Raw genomic sequence first — 13820 nt, forward strand, 5'->3', positions numbered from 1 at the left:
AGACGTGCCAGGGGGTGTTGCCTTCCACACTCTGGAAACACGTGCTAACAGGTATCATAATCAGGTAAGATTAAACTTACTTAAATATTGTGACAATAGTCCAACTCAGTGTGAGTCCCGGAGCAAACTGTCAATCGCAGCTGTCAATCAACATCCACACAGCAGTCATCAAAGCTACTATAAGTCTTCAAATCTTATTAACGTAGTGATAATTTCCAAAATGACCACCCACACACTTATTAGAGGGCCGAAATTTAGCAAGTGAGACCATAATGATTCATTGAAAAATATTATTTAATTAGTATTTGTAGAGAGAAGTTGACACTTTTTGAATGGGAGTCAATTGGAGCCAGCATCTAGCGGCCTTCAGTGACATTGCACTTTAAGGTACTTCCACACTGGTTTCAGCCTCAAGCTGTCATAATTGCTGCTTGGGTCGATGTGCATTTTGCTAGCTAGCTAATGTCTGTACAGTCAGTGTATTTCCTGTTTGGGACAAACAAAAAATAAACTGCATGTAAATGGAAAATGTGCTTCACATTCAGTCTGATGTTGAGTTTTTATTTTGAGATGCTGCTCTAAAGACACATCAGTTCTACGAGCTGTTAAAGCACTTCTCAACTCTAAATCTTGAATCTGATGATGCCCTTCTTCTCCCTTTTTCTTTTTTTCTTCACCACTGTCCCGATCGTCCCTCTCCTCCTCTCTTTATGTCCTGCAGGCATGAACACACTTTATGACTGTTCCTCAGAAGTCTCCTGGCCTTAATCCTCCCCGGCTTAGGAGACAGAGAGACACTTTGCTCCTTACTTCCCCACCGTTTGATCCCACATATTGTGCTCTTCTGGACAGCAGGGAAGAAAAGGGCAGGGCCGGGTGAGAGAGCAAGGTGGAGAAAGAAGTAGATGCAAGGCGGAGGGGGACAAAGAACAAAGCAGAGGAGAGAGAAAGTGTGCTGCGACTTTGCCAATATGAAAACAAGACGTAAATTCACCATTGCCAAGATGGATATCTTTTGTTTTTGAAGTCAGGGATGATTCAACTCAATCCCTGGATTGAAGTTTTGATGCTGTTATTATGTATCGCGTTGAGAGAAGGATGAAGAACAGAAGGAGGGGAGGAGGTGGAGGAGGAGGAGGGATGTATGATATGAATTCCTGTTGAGGAGGACAGTCATATCAAAGCCAGTGGGCAAACATGATTTGTGGTGGAACCTTGCAAGATATTCATAAAGAATGATATCTCTGCATGAGAGAGGTACCACTTTGATCTCAGTCAGGAGTGGCTGACAAGATGCCCACAAGATGTTACAAATCAAAGAGGAGGGGAAGAGGGAGGCGGAAATATTTCATATTTTCCTCAGAATGTTTTGATGTTTTTGTCTGAAGCATATCTGAAATTCTCTGGAAATCACCTCATCATGCCAGGAGAGAAATGTGAAATCTGATGGGAGAAAGGAAAGTATTGTGTGTGCGGCATCTTTGTGTGTGAAGTTTTCTTCATAGGGTATGGACATGGGAGTGTGATTTTTCTTTCTTTGTCCAGGAAAGACAATACCAGACCCCCTCGGGTGTGAGCATCTTGAAGGAATCTCGATCCCTGTGGAAAGCAAGCTGGCACCTGATGGCTGGACAAAGCCGAGGTCAAGAGGTTGCGAGTCAAAGGTCGGGGAAGGAGCCCCGATGTGGACGCAGAAGAAAGACCGGTGAATCACCTCAGATTAACTGTCTAGCTTTTTGGGAGGCAAGAGAGCAGCTGTTTCTTTCTTTTTTGGTGGGACAAATTTTGCTGATTGATGCAGCGGCCTTTGGCTTTCACCGTGGAGAGAATTCAGTTTTATGTTGCATTTTCTGTATTTTTCCTCTCGCTCTGTTTGGGACATTTTTTTCCTTTGTTGTCAGTTTAAATCTATCTCCATTCAATATGTTTTTCAAATTGTGAGCTGCTGGACATATCAGTGCCTACAAATCACAAGCAGGACTTGACCAAAACTTTTTGAATGATCTCCATAACGTCTGCACACAGCACTCAAATTCACTGAAACAGGTGGATATTTTATAACTATAAAGATTAAAACAATCTAGTAAAGAGTAAAGTCCATATTTCTTTCCTTTATTTGTTTTTTAGTCTTGAAAAAATATTTGGACATTTTGGGAAATATTTTTATTTGCTTGCTGATTCTGGAAGTGTTTTTCTCTACTCTGTATTCCCATTTCTTCTTCTAAAGATATCCTCAATTTAACTGAGCATAGAAACACAGACTCATCTGACTAATGTAACAATCCCATAGGTTTATGTCATGGACACTAGCTTCAATTATTTTTAAATTTAATTTAATTTCGGAGAAATTAAGTTTTGTCTATCATTTCGGCATATCAGACGGCTAAAAATACTACAATACCCATGTGCCTCAGGTGCAATTGCTATAGAGAGGAAGCCAGTCAGGACTGTTAAGGAAATACATCGGCATAGTTGCTGAATTCATCCACAGTTTGCCCAAAATAAAAATAAAAAAAAATGTTCCACCTGCTGTTAGCCAATATGACAGAATATTGACCCTAATATACTGTTCAGGTTGAATTTGACCCATTTTTACATTTGAGAGCACTAAAACCACCCTAAACAAATATACAAAAATTGAAATATTCAGTATATGTCGGTTTTCCTGGTTAAATTTGACATATTTATTTAAAAAAAAAAAAATCATGAATCAACTTTCCAAAATATTTATTGTATTCTTCACATTCAATAATATTCATTGAACCATAATATAGTGTGATTGTGAATGTTTTTTCTCCATAAACAGTGTAAAGAGTACTCTCTCTGCTCTCTGAAAGCTTCATTAAGGATTCATCACCTATTTATTAATGACTGATGACTGTTGAATGAATGAAAAATGGATTTGTGGTTCAGAAGTTTGGTAAAGGGGATACCGTGAAGGGTCAGAATATGCACTTGGTCGTTGTATGTATCTTGCTGAAAAGCACGTTGGGAGTTAACGCCTGCCTCAAAGTTTTTATGTAAACAGTCTTGTACTGTGACTTCAACTTTTTAAAGAACCAGATATTTTCTAACACAGTTGTTCATCATTTGCGTACCGATGACTTAACTGGGAGAATTTCATGCCGATCCAAGCCATAAATTGCTCCAACTGTGAGTCATGTAATACTGTCTGTGGGAAAAATGAATGGGAATTTTACTTTTGGAACCAAGAGCACCCAAAATAGCTCATCGCCCTAAAGAAACAGCAAGCCTTTATGCTAGGCTCATCGTCTGCTGCCTGTAGCTTCATATTTAACGGACAGACATAACAGTGTAATCGGTCTTGTCATGTAACTCTTTCTCAAGAAATTTGCTACTGCCCTTTTCCAGAAAAACATCCTTAACTGACACACAAATATCTCTTCAGCTGAAATCTACAGATTCTCATAGGGGAGTGGTGATCTCAGCAGGAAGTTATACTTAGTCATTTGTGCTGATGGTATAAATGTACTACTGAGAAATCTTGCCCAATGCAGCTACAAATACCCATTCCTCCCACAGATACATGTATTCTCAGCGTCACTCTAAGTGAAGTTTCCTGAAACTTCAACCACTATGCAGACAGAAAAGATTTCAAAAGAAGCTGTCTTGTTTCTTTTTTCTTGTTTCCTGTTTCATTTTTTTTCTATTTCTATTTGTCAAATGTCACTTTTTTAAGTCCTGCAAGGAAACCAGGCCTGAAAAAAGCGAGACAGTTGGTTGGTGTTGGAGCCCAAATGGTGAAAGATCAGTGTAGAAAGTTGTTGGTTTAAAGGAAGTGTTTTTCTTTTAGTCAACAAATCCCATGAAAAGACCAAAACCAGCATTTTGCTTGTCTGTTACGCAGTACTTTCTGACTTCCCCTTCCTCTCCATGGAACCAAATCTTATTTTGCAAGAAGGAGTCAGAACTCCTGATGATTCACTCTAAAAAACATGTTTGGAGCATTTTTCAAACTTGAGTGTTTCTTTTCTGTGAGAACTTGTCTCATTTTTAAAGAATATATATGAACATATGAGCAAAAATGAACTACAGTATAGATGCTAAGTTGAAAAGTAACACATGATGCAAACACAAACATTATAAGTGACAGATGATTTTACAAGTGTAGTTAAAGTCCTTCCATCCCCACATTCAGAGGATTGAAAAGGATGGTTTATGGGTAATAAAAAGGAAAGTCATTGTAGTCCTTTAATGAGTCACTGCGCGGCTTCTTCTCTGAAGTCAGACCCCCTTTATGCAGACATGAATGAGGCACATTTACTGGCTTTGGCCATGTGATGGTCATCTATTTCTTTTATGTCGGGTGCATGTCTTCCAGAGTCAACAAAAAACAAGCCGCTGTAGTCGCAGGATCTCGCTCTTCCTCCTGCGCTGGAGAGAGTTCTTTGCTGTCTTGAAATATTGATATGTGTTTATTTTAAACGTGAATGAATTCATGAGCGAGATCTAAAGTCCTGCTGCTGTCCTGGTTTCCTTTGAAGATGAGATTCTTGATCTAAGTGGGACTAAAAAAAAAAAAAAAAAAAAAAGAAAAATGATTAACTTGCCTGTTAGTGGTGTGGCAAATCATCAAGCTGTCAGACTGCAGAATGATTTTAAGCTCAATCTTCTGAAAAACCCCGCTGGTCTATTCACTGAAGCATGTGCCTGCTCTCTAAATGTCCATTCAGTAATAAAACCAGATTTACTATCTGGCCCCCATCCACCCCGCTTCTATATCCACCTCTCCATGAGCCCCCCCCCAACCCCCCCACCCCCCCTTTCCCTCTTTCAGCCTATTGATGTCTTTCTCTCTTTTTCCACTGCTGACATGAGTTTTAGTATCTACTCCGGGAGCTCCATAATTCAATTGAGATCAATTGAAAGTGAAGTGAAAAAAACAGGTTTTACCATACAGCGCAACAGTTTTATCTCAATAATAGATAGTTGTTAACAACTGAGGAAAATACTGATTTATTACAACTTTTCTTATTCTGTTTTGTTCATCATTTCATTGTTCTCAGGTTGAAGTATAAAGCTGGAGATTTTCAATATTTTTCTAATTGTCTTCTTCATTCTTATATGTGCAGATCCAAACCAACAATGAACTGATCCTACTTACACGTATTGTGTGTGTATCCAAAGCCTGATATATCTTATTCCTCTGTTGTCCAAAAACTATTAAAGACACGTCAATGGGCCACATCGTTGCACTGGGTGACATCTTCCTCCACCACATAGTTTACTGTCATGGTAGTTTGTTTAGAAACGGTTCCAAAAACCATTACCAGCGATCGCGTTTTCAGTCTCTGGAGAGTAGTTCTGTGTAGCGTAGTGTAATGTTCTCTAGTGCGTGGGAACTCAATTGGAAGAGGTTTGTTCATTCATCATGAAAAGGCTCAGTAAGTATGGAAATTAAAAGTGGTATTAAGAATAAACTTTCACACTTAACCTCAAATATATTAAGGATGAATAATTTAGCATCTGGTTAATAAAATAATTAGATTTATTTTTTTTTAGAAATAAACACTAGATTCCTTGTGCGGAGATGATTGATCAACTGTAACCATGGCACCTGCTGCGGAACAGCTTTAATTCGTTAAACTTCCTGTCAACTTTGTGTCTTCGGCTCACCATAATTCCCAAGATTATAATCTCTTGAGCCACACAGAGTTCATAAACTGACCTCATTCCTGCATGCAAACACCAGCTAATCCTCAGCAGGGAATGGATTACATCTGGTTCTTTTTTTTTTTCTTTTTCTTTTTTCAAATTGTATTAAAGAGTATACAGTAAATTGTTTAATTAGTAGTATTTCCTGCAAATTAAAGCTCTCTTTGGAGTCGGGATACACAAGCAAACACGGGGGGGGGGGGGGGGGGGGGAGTCAATCTTGCAAAGTTTGGCTCTCCTATAAATGCGGGGATTAATAAAACCTCTTAGTTCTGCAGTGAACATAAATGTTTAGATGAGAGGGGAAAACCTTTGACTTAATGATCCTTTTCCCTAAATAAAAGTGCAAAAATAAACCTTAATTAGACAAATACTATGCTAATACATTGCAAAGGTCACGGGAATTAAAAGAAAAAAATGCTATGGCCCTCTTAATGGAGTGCCCACAGTAACGGCTAAATATGCAGCCTGTATAAATGTATTGCATATGAAAGGGATAAAGAGAGCTCAGAGTCTCACATGTACAGTATTCATCCACAAAATATTCCAAAGGATCTAAATATTATGCTCCATGGATGCTGTTGCTCTCCTTTGGCATCACAATGGCTCTTAATGGCTTTGTGGTAAATGAGAACGCAACCACAGAGGGATTAAAGAGAGAGAACATGCTAGACTGACATAAAAATAACTACGATAGACAGACTTTGCTTACCGCTACATGTGACATCGGGCTTAATCTCCACGCACAGCCGCACTCCTGCAAAATAGGTTAGTGGAAAGTCACAGCTCTGGAAGGCTTGTTTGGGAGCCAAAGATGTTTTATGTTATGTGACTTAATGTTGTGTCATATTACAGTGTTTAAATCAGCTTGGGTTTACTGTGTACGCACTCAAACACACACACACACCTTTATCCTTTAACAATCCAACTCCTTCCTCCAGTGAGTCCATCGAAAAGCACTTAACCCCCCTTCCGAGCTCATTCCCGTCTGTTTTCACACTGCAGCTTTTCTCTTTGTGTCTCTACAAACACTCAGTGGCAGCAGCAGGCCTTTTGCTCAGCCCGGCCAAAGACAATGGCGGAGCTGCAGGGGATGGAGACGCCGACGACGATAGAGGAGGGGGTCACTTTGTCGAGTGATTTGAAGTGGCTGACAGCAGGACGGCTTTTTTTTTTTTTTGTTGTGTTTTGTGTGTGGAAGAGGCTTATGACTTTTAAAAGCTAACAAATAGTGAATAGCAGAGCAGGAGATGTGTGGTTGAGTGGTGGAGGGTGTTTCCAGGAATATTTGATAGTGATCAGCAGCTGTTTCCCCCGAGGGAACAGTGTGATGCAGTTTCAGTGCTTGCTTCGTGTTTCATGTGGGAACAAACTCAAAGTTATAATCATGCAGTTTTAAATACAGCTGAAAGTGATGCAATACACCACCTAAATGTACGTCAGGATTGGTTGATTTGAGGTGTGTGCTTGTCTATTTTATTTTCTCAGTAGGGACAGTGGAGACCTGGATTTTCCAAAACCTGACATACTGGACAGGTGCACAGTCGGTGCTAGTGCTGGAGTCAGCGTTGAACCAAATCCTGAATATTTCCACTAAAAAATAAATGAAGAAAATATGAGGGACCAGAGAGTAAAAGCATCTCAACTATGGAATGATATACCCGATGAACTTTGCAAAATCCTCTTTTAGATCACATTGGAAAAAGGCTTTTTTTTTATACCTTGACTTAACCTGGGTGATATGTCAAGTATGTATGCAATTATGTGTGTATATGTGTATGTTGGTGTATATAACATACAGTATATATTGTGAGTTTATGACCTGATTTATTTATTTTCTTTACTTTTTGCAAAACACTTTGTAATATTTGTGTATATATGTGCTATATGAATTATCATTATCATCATAAAAAGTAATGGTTAAAGATGAAAAGATGCACAAAGCAGGTTCTGCAGAACAACAGAGCATCACAGGTGATGTTGAACAGTTTCATTATTGTCAATCAATTTTTTTACTAACTTGTTGAGACTTGAAACAGATTTGGCTGCTTGGGTGCTGCGTTATCAAGCTGTGGACACAACACTTTTAAGTTGATACGGTGAACTTGTTAGAAAACAGTTGCTTATTTTCAAATCCAGCAGACACAGAGCAACGTTAACATTCATTTGTGTTTCTGGCCACCTGTAAGCCCGATATTCACGCTCCTTTTAGCTCTGTTTTGGTCTCCATTAACTTCTGGGAGAAATATAGCAACTCAGGGGTTAAATGTGTGTTGCAATGCAATGTTCATTAGCTAATGGCTAACTTTGTCTGTCTGTTGCCAAGGCTGATAATATACAGCTTTTGGAGCTTTTTGATGAAAACAGCTGCCTTCTGCAGCTGGTAACAGTGCTATAAGAGCGGTGAGACTGAACTAAAACAGCAAGCTGAAAGACAATGTAAAACTCCATAGAGCTGATGGGAGCTGCAGAGTCTGGTGATAATGGTGAGTTCATCACTACAAGTGAACCCTTTCACCTACAAATAGTAGGAGTGTGATTCATTGTTAACATAAAAATATTGATTATAGCCACTTGATTGATGGATCCACCACAGTGGTTGTTAAACATTTATTGCTTTGGAATTCATATTGTTATGTAATTGTTCAGCTCTTAGCTGACAGCCTTCGTCTGTGTCTCCACTTCATAAGCTGAGCTCAGAAACCATCTGTCTACATAATATTCTACCACATGTGAGCTTGAAGGTGCATCAAATACAATTCACTTGTCATCACTGTCAGTCTTGCAGCATACAGTAACACTTGCCTGAAAATAATATAATCATGTTAAAGTAGGCTGACCATTGTTGAAGTTAGGCTGACAACTACCTAGTAAATAATCATTTTTAAGACCAACATTTGAAATTGTTGTATTTTTTTACTCAAATTCCTTTCTTTCTCCATCTCTTCATCAGTCTCTCTTTCCACGCCGGTCATTTTTAGAAGTTTGCCATTATGTGTACAAAGGAAAAAGAGCGTAAGCATCAAATGATTACTCTCTCGTAACCTTGAAGGTTTGTCATGCAGGTTTTGTATCCTGTGATTAATGATTTCCTCATCTCAATATTTGTGTTTATACATATCTGCATATCTGCCATCTTATAATTTACTATGGATGCACAATGTTGTGCAATAAGTGTACTGGTGGCCATTTTGTAAATTATTTCTCCGATGATACGATTTGAAGACTTATAGCAGCTTTGATGTCTGCCCTGTGGGTGTTGACTGACAGCTATGGTTGACAGTCTGCTCAACAGCTGCACTCACATTGAGTCAAACTGTTGTTGCAATATTTGGGTAAGTTTAATGCTACTTGATTACAATACCTGCACTCTTAGCACAATTTAGCTAAAGTAGCTAAAGTTTGCCGCTTGGTGTTCCCAGTAAGCTAGCCTTCGCTTCAGTCCAAGGTAGCGGGGCGCGAAAAGCAACACCCCCCCCATTCCTTGTTTGGAAGGTCCCAGCTCCGAACAGAAAAGATTCACCAACCATAAGCACCAACTACGGGCTTTAAAATGGGTCCAATGCAAACCAGTGGGTGACGTCACACCTCGCTGTGTCCATCTTTACCATATAAGGCCTATGGTGTGCACCCATGTGCTTCTCTGTGCAAGTTTGTGTTTGTCATATGTTGTGGGTGTGTGTTTGTTTCTGAGAAGAGCCTGGCACTGATGGTAGCTTTACCTGAAGGCCCTGGGGGAGGAAAACAAGGAGGAGGAAATAGACAAACAGAGGAAATGGTTTTGACCAACATGCAGGAATGGATTTGTTACACTGCGTTACAACAAGAGCATACTGCCATGTCTTGCCACATAAAATGACATAGAAAACAGGGAGTTTGAACCTGGAGGGTAACTGAAAGCTGCTCTTCATTATAAACATGTGGGCAACAGCTATAGGGATATTTGAAATGTAGTATTATGGTATAGCAGGTAATAGCATGGAAGAGTTCAGGAATTGCTTTTTCAGCCCGTTTTCAGCCCGTTACCTCCCGTTGCCTCTCTTGCTCCATCTAAAGTTTTTAATTTTGGGCAGGAAATGCATCACTATTCACTGGAAATGAATCTAACATCAACACAGGATCCAGCACCAAAATATCAGCCTCAACGGCACAGCAGCAAATCTTCATCCAACGATGCCAAACCTCACTGTTCCCCATCCCTGAATCTAGTGGTGGGAACAAGCTTGATGGTGGGAGGTAGACATGTTTATCTGGTCAGACGAGTCTTCATAAAGCGGCTTTGTGAGACAGTTGGAAAGAAAAGGAGATCAGGGAGGAGAGGAGATAGAAAAAGATCATTAACTTTCAGTCAAATGGGAGGACAAGAGGTATTGAGGGTGCTTTTCAATGAGGGAGTTGTTTTGTATATATATTAAGACGTCTGGAAGGGATCTTTAAAAGTAAAATATCAGTCAGTGAAAGTGTTGTCCATTACCAATTTGAAAAAGGTTCATCTCTGGCTACAGCTACAGTAAGACCTCACAATGGTGAAACAATAACTTTACAGTTGAATAGGACACTATTGGTGGTTTGCACACATCACCAGAAGATGACAATAACACAATGAGTCTATCAGCTCCTGATAGATTTTATAGTGTTGACTACTAGAAGCTGATATTGGTAATAACCTCTAAAAACCCACGTTGCTTGAATGGTCTATGTGTGTTTATAAGAGTTATTAAAAACAATATTGACTAAAGGTGCAGGTATGGTAGACATCTTCAATGTGGAAACAGTATTCCTACATTTATCATATCTGAGTTTCAGATAATTTTGCAGTTTTTCAAATCTTTCTTAAAAGACTGACATGCCCGTTGAATCTGCAGTCAATGTTCTGTGTAAAACATAAAGTTAAAATGAGGCTTCAGCAGTCTGAGTTGGTCAAATCAAGTGGGTATTATTCAGAGGTACAGTCTATTTAATATGAACTTGTGTGCTAAAAAGACTTTGGAAGAAACCCACTTGTCTGACTCAGACTGCTGAACTGCAGCTTTGGCTGATGTTTAGAAACCATTTTTTGTATAGAACGAGCTGAGGACTGTGATTTTTTGTTCCTCATCAGTGGACATGGGAATCACAATTAGGATCTAAACAGGGAGAGCAGGGACAGTCAAAGGTTACCAAAACAGTTTGGGCATGTGAGTATTGCTTTAAGACAGTCTTGAAATTTTTGAACTTGTCCTTTAAGCAGCTGTAATAAAGGTTATGGTTCAGCTTGTTGGCAAGGTTAAAAAAGAGCAAAGCGTTCAGAGCAAGTTGAAGCCTGGACTTTTGGCTTGCAGGGAGCATTTCTGCATACGTTAACCTCAGGTTTTGGAACTTTGACCACGTTTAACATAGATATCTGACATCATAACAGCATATAAATAACAGTAAATCACAAAGAGTTTAATATGTCCCCTTTAAGGTTTTTGCTGTTTTTTATGAGAAAGTGGTGACAAATCAAAGAAAAAAAATGAATAAATGAGTGGATTAACATATCAAATACAGCTGCTATGATGCTATGGAAGGATCGCTGAATGGTTTGATGAGTAGATCATATGTTATGACCTTCAGAGTCACCAGATCTCAATCCAATTGAACACTTATGGGAGAATACTGATGTATTAGACAGTGCTCTCCATCACCATTATCAAAATATCAAATTAAATGAATGATTTTAAATTTAACATGCAGCATTAGTGGAACTGAGAAAGTGAAAGGTGACTGGAGAATCTTCAGACAAGTAAGACTCCGTAGTTTGAGCAAAAATAACAATATTGCATTGCGTGTTTGTCATCATTATTTCCACATTCAGTCACCAGGGTTTGAAATAGAAATAGATTTCTGTCAGGAATGTTTTGTGTCCAGAGGAGGTGTTTCCAGAAATGTAGATAGATTCAGGTTGAAGAGTAAAATGGAAATTATGGTTAATGATTTTTATTCAAAATCTTTCAAGCTATTTGTTGTTTGGCAATAAATAGCTTAAAGAAAGTGTTCTAAATTAAAAGATGAGAAGAGTCTCACAGTGATGTGATCTAGAGGTGTTTATGCAGAAAAACCCGCTGACCCAGAATCAGATGTACTTTCAGCTTCTTAATGGCTGAGGTTACAAATACTGAGGTTAGGTAATCTGATCTGAGATATGTAGCCGAAGGGGGTGAGTTCAACTTCCATCTGCTTATATCAGGTTGTACTTGACCTGCAGAGCATTCAGCATTTTAGCTAGCATGTTGTTAATCTGCTTAACTGAGCTTTACAGAGATGGAGTTTCTCTCTCTATTTCAAACACACAAGCCCACTTTCATCCCATGTCACACACAAAGACACACTTTCACAGTCTCTCTGTTTCACACGCACACACACACACACACACACACACACACACTCACACACACGTACAATGTCTGTTTTCCTCCCTCTCACCTTTCAGACTCTGTTACACAGTCTTATCCCCATCTGTCTCTTCTCTCTCTTTGCTCCCTCTCTTACAAACAACTGGTTATATCCACATGATCCTTTTTCTTTTGTATGTTTACATGTTGGGTATTTAGCTGCATCCTGAGAACACAACGGATCAAAGTGCAACATGAGAGAGACTCGCTGCTGAACCAAAAGCTTTTTTTTTTTTTTTAATTAAATCTTTAAACACAGTGTCGTCTTTGTGTAGCTCACATAGAACCACTCAATTATGAAATGTATGTATTTACACTAACTACCCACTTTGGTCACAGCATTGGCCAATGTCTACACATGGTTTACACCAGCTCCTCCAAGAACAATATGCCAGCAAAGTGAGTTACGCAAATCAACCTCAAACTTGCAAAGTCTTCCCTGTCTGCTCTTTCACCACTGCAACCAATAAACATTTGTTTTGTCCTCTGTTTGTTATAAATGCAGTCAGCTGTTTAAGCATGCCCTAATAAGTGTGAGACATCTGAAACATAAAGAGCTATTTGAGGCGTCTGCAAGCTGCAGGAACCGCAGTGTAATAGTCCAAACAGCAGGTCTGTGGGATGCCAGCGAGGGTTGGAATGGCCTCATGGGTACGATGTTCAGCTCCGTGGCTTTGGGTTTGGATGAGGAAAGGAAAAACATCACGTCTTCACCACCAAAAAAACAAACTCTACAGTGTACTCTCTATTTTTCTGTTTACTAATTGGCTGTTTCTCCAAAACCAGAGTAGTTGTTGCATAAAAAATGTTTTACTATTACAGAGTGAAACAAAGCAGTTATTGTTCTGGTGTAAACATTTTGGAACAGTGTTATTTATGTTGGAGTGTACTATATATTTGCATCTGAATGGTGATGACACCTGAGCAAGTTCAATTTGCTGAAGAGGGCTGTGGTGATATGGCCGAAAGCTTCTGAAAAAAGCATGGAAGTGAACCGTTTAAAACATTTCATCATAGGCATGTGTTTCATTGTCCTTCACAAGGAAATAGATAAAAGTTTCATGCATGCTCGCTTTGAGGATGTTTTTTTTTTCTTTCAGAACCTTCACTAAACTGCCAGGTTTTCAAACCAAATTTTAATGTGCATTTAAACAAGTCTAACTGGGAATTCACATCAAAAGTAAGATGTAAGAGGCACATAAGCACTATGGAAGCGTTCTGTCCAATTAACACCGACTCTGACCTCCATTCAGCGTCACTCTCCACAGAACCAACTTACTGTTGGCAGCAGCTTCTAGCGAGCTGGGAAGACAGCAGCCCAATAAACTGTCTGCACCAGGCTGACTGACAGCAGAAATTTCCAGAACAAAAACAGTTTTCATGTAGGCTCCATGGGATGTATTTATTGATTCATTGATATTATTTTCCCGCCCGCCGTAGGGAGCGAAAGGAATCTGCCTGTAGTGAACCCGGCAAACTCATAGCCATGCCGGGAGCTGTGATCAATATACTATTAATAAGAACAGAACATATAAAAACAGGAGATTCATGTGACTTTAATATAGACTGAACAGAAAGATGGACATAGAGAGGTGTAATTAATATCACCCATTAGTTTCCATTGGAGCTGATTTGAGTTGCTGTTTACAGTCGGCACCATCTTTTCCATTTGGAGCCAGGACCTGCTACCTTGGACCCAAGCTAATGCTAACTTACCGGTAACACTGCACA

The 13820-nt window shown here is 39.3% G+C and overlaps 1 protein-coding gene across 3 annotated transcripts in view; it reads right to left on the reverse strand.

Moving 5' to 3' along the window:
* LOC122979862 (platelet-derived growth factor subunit A-like) overlaps positions 1 to 13820 on the reverse strand; it is a 33976-nt gene that overhangs the window by 4421 nt on the left and 15735 nt on the right. The gene's annotated exons all lie outside the window — the stretch shown is intronic.

Source organism: Thunnus albacares, chromosome 3, assembly GCF_914725855.1.
Source record: "Thunnus albacares chromosome 3, fThuAlb1.1, whole genome shotgun sequence".
Taxonomy (NCBI): Eukaryota; Metazoa; Chordata; class Actinopteri; order Scombriformes; family Scombridae; genus Thunnus; species Thunnus albacares.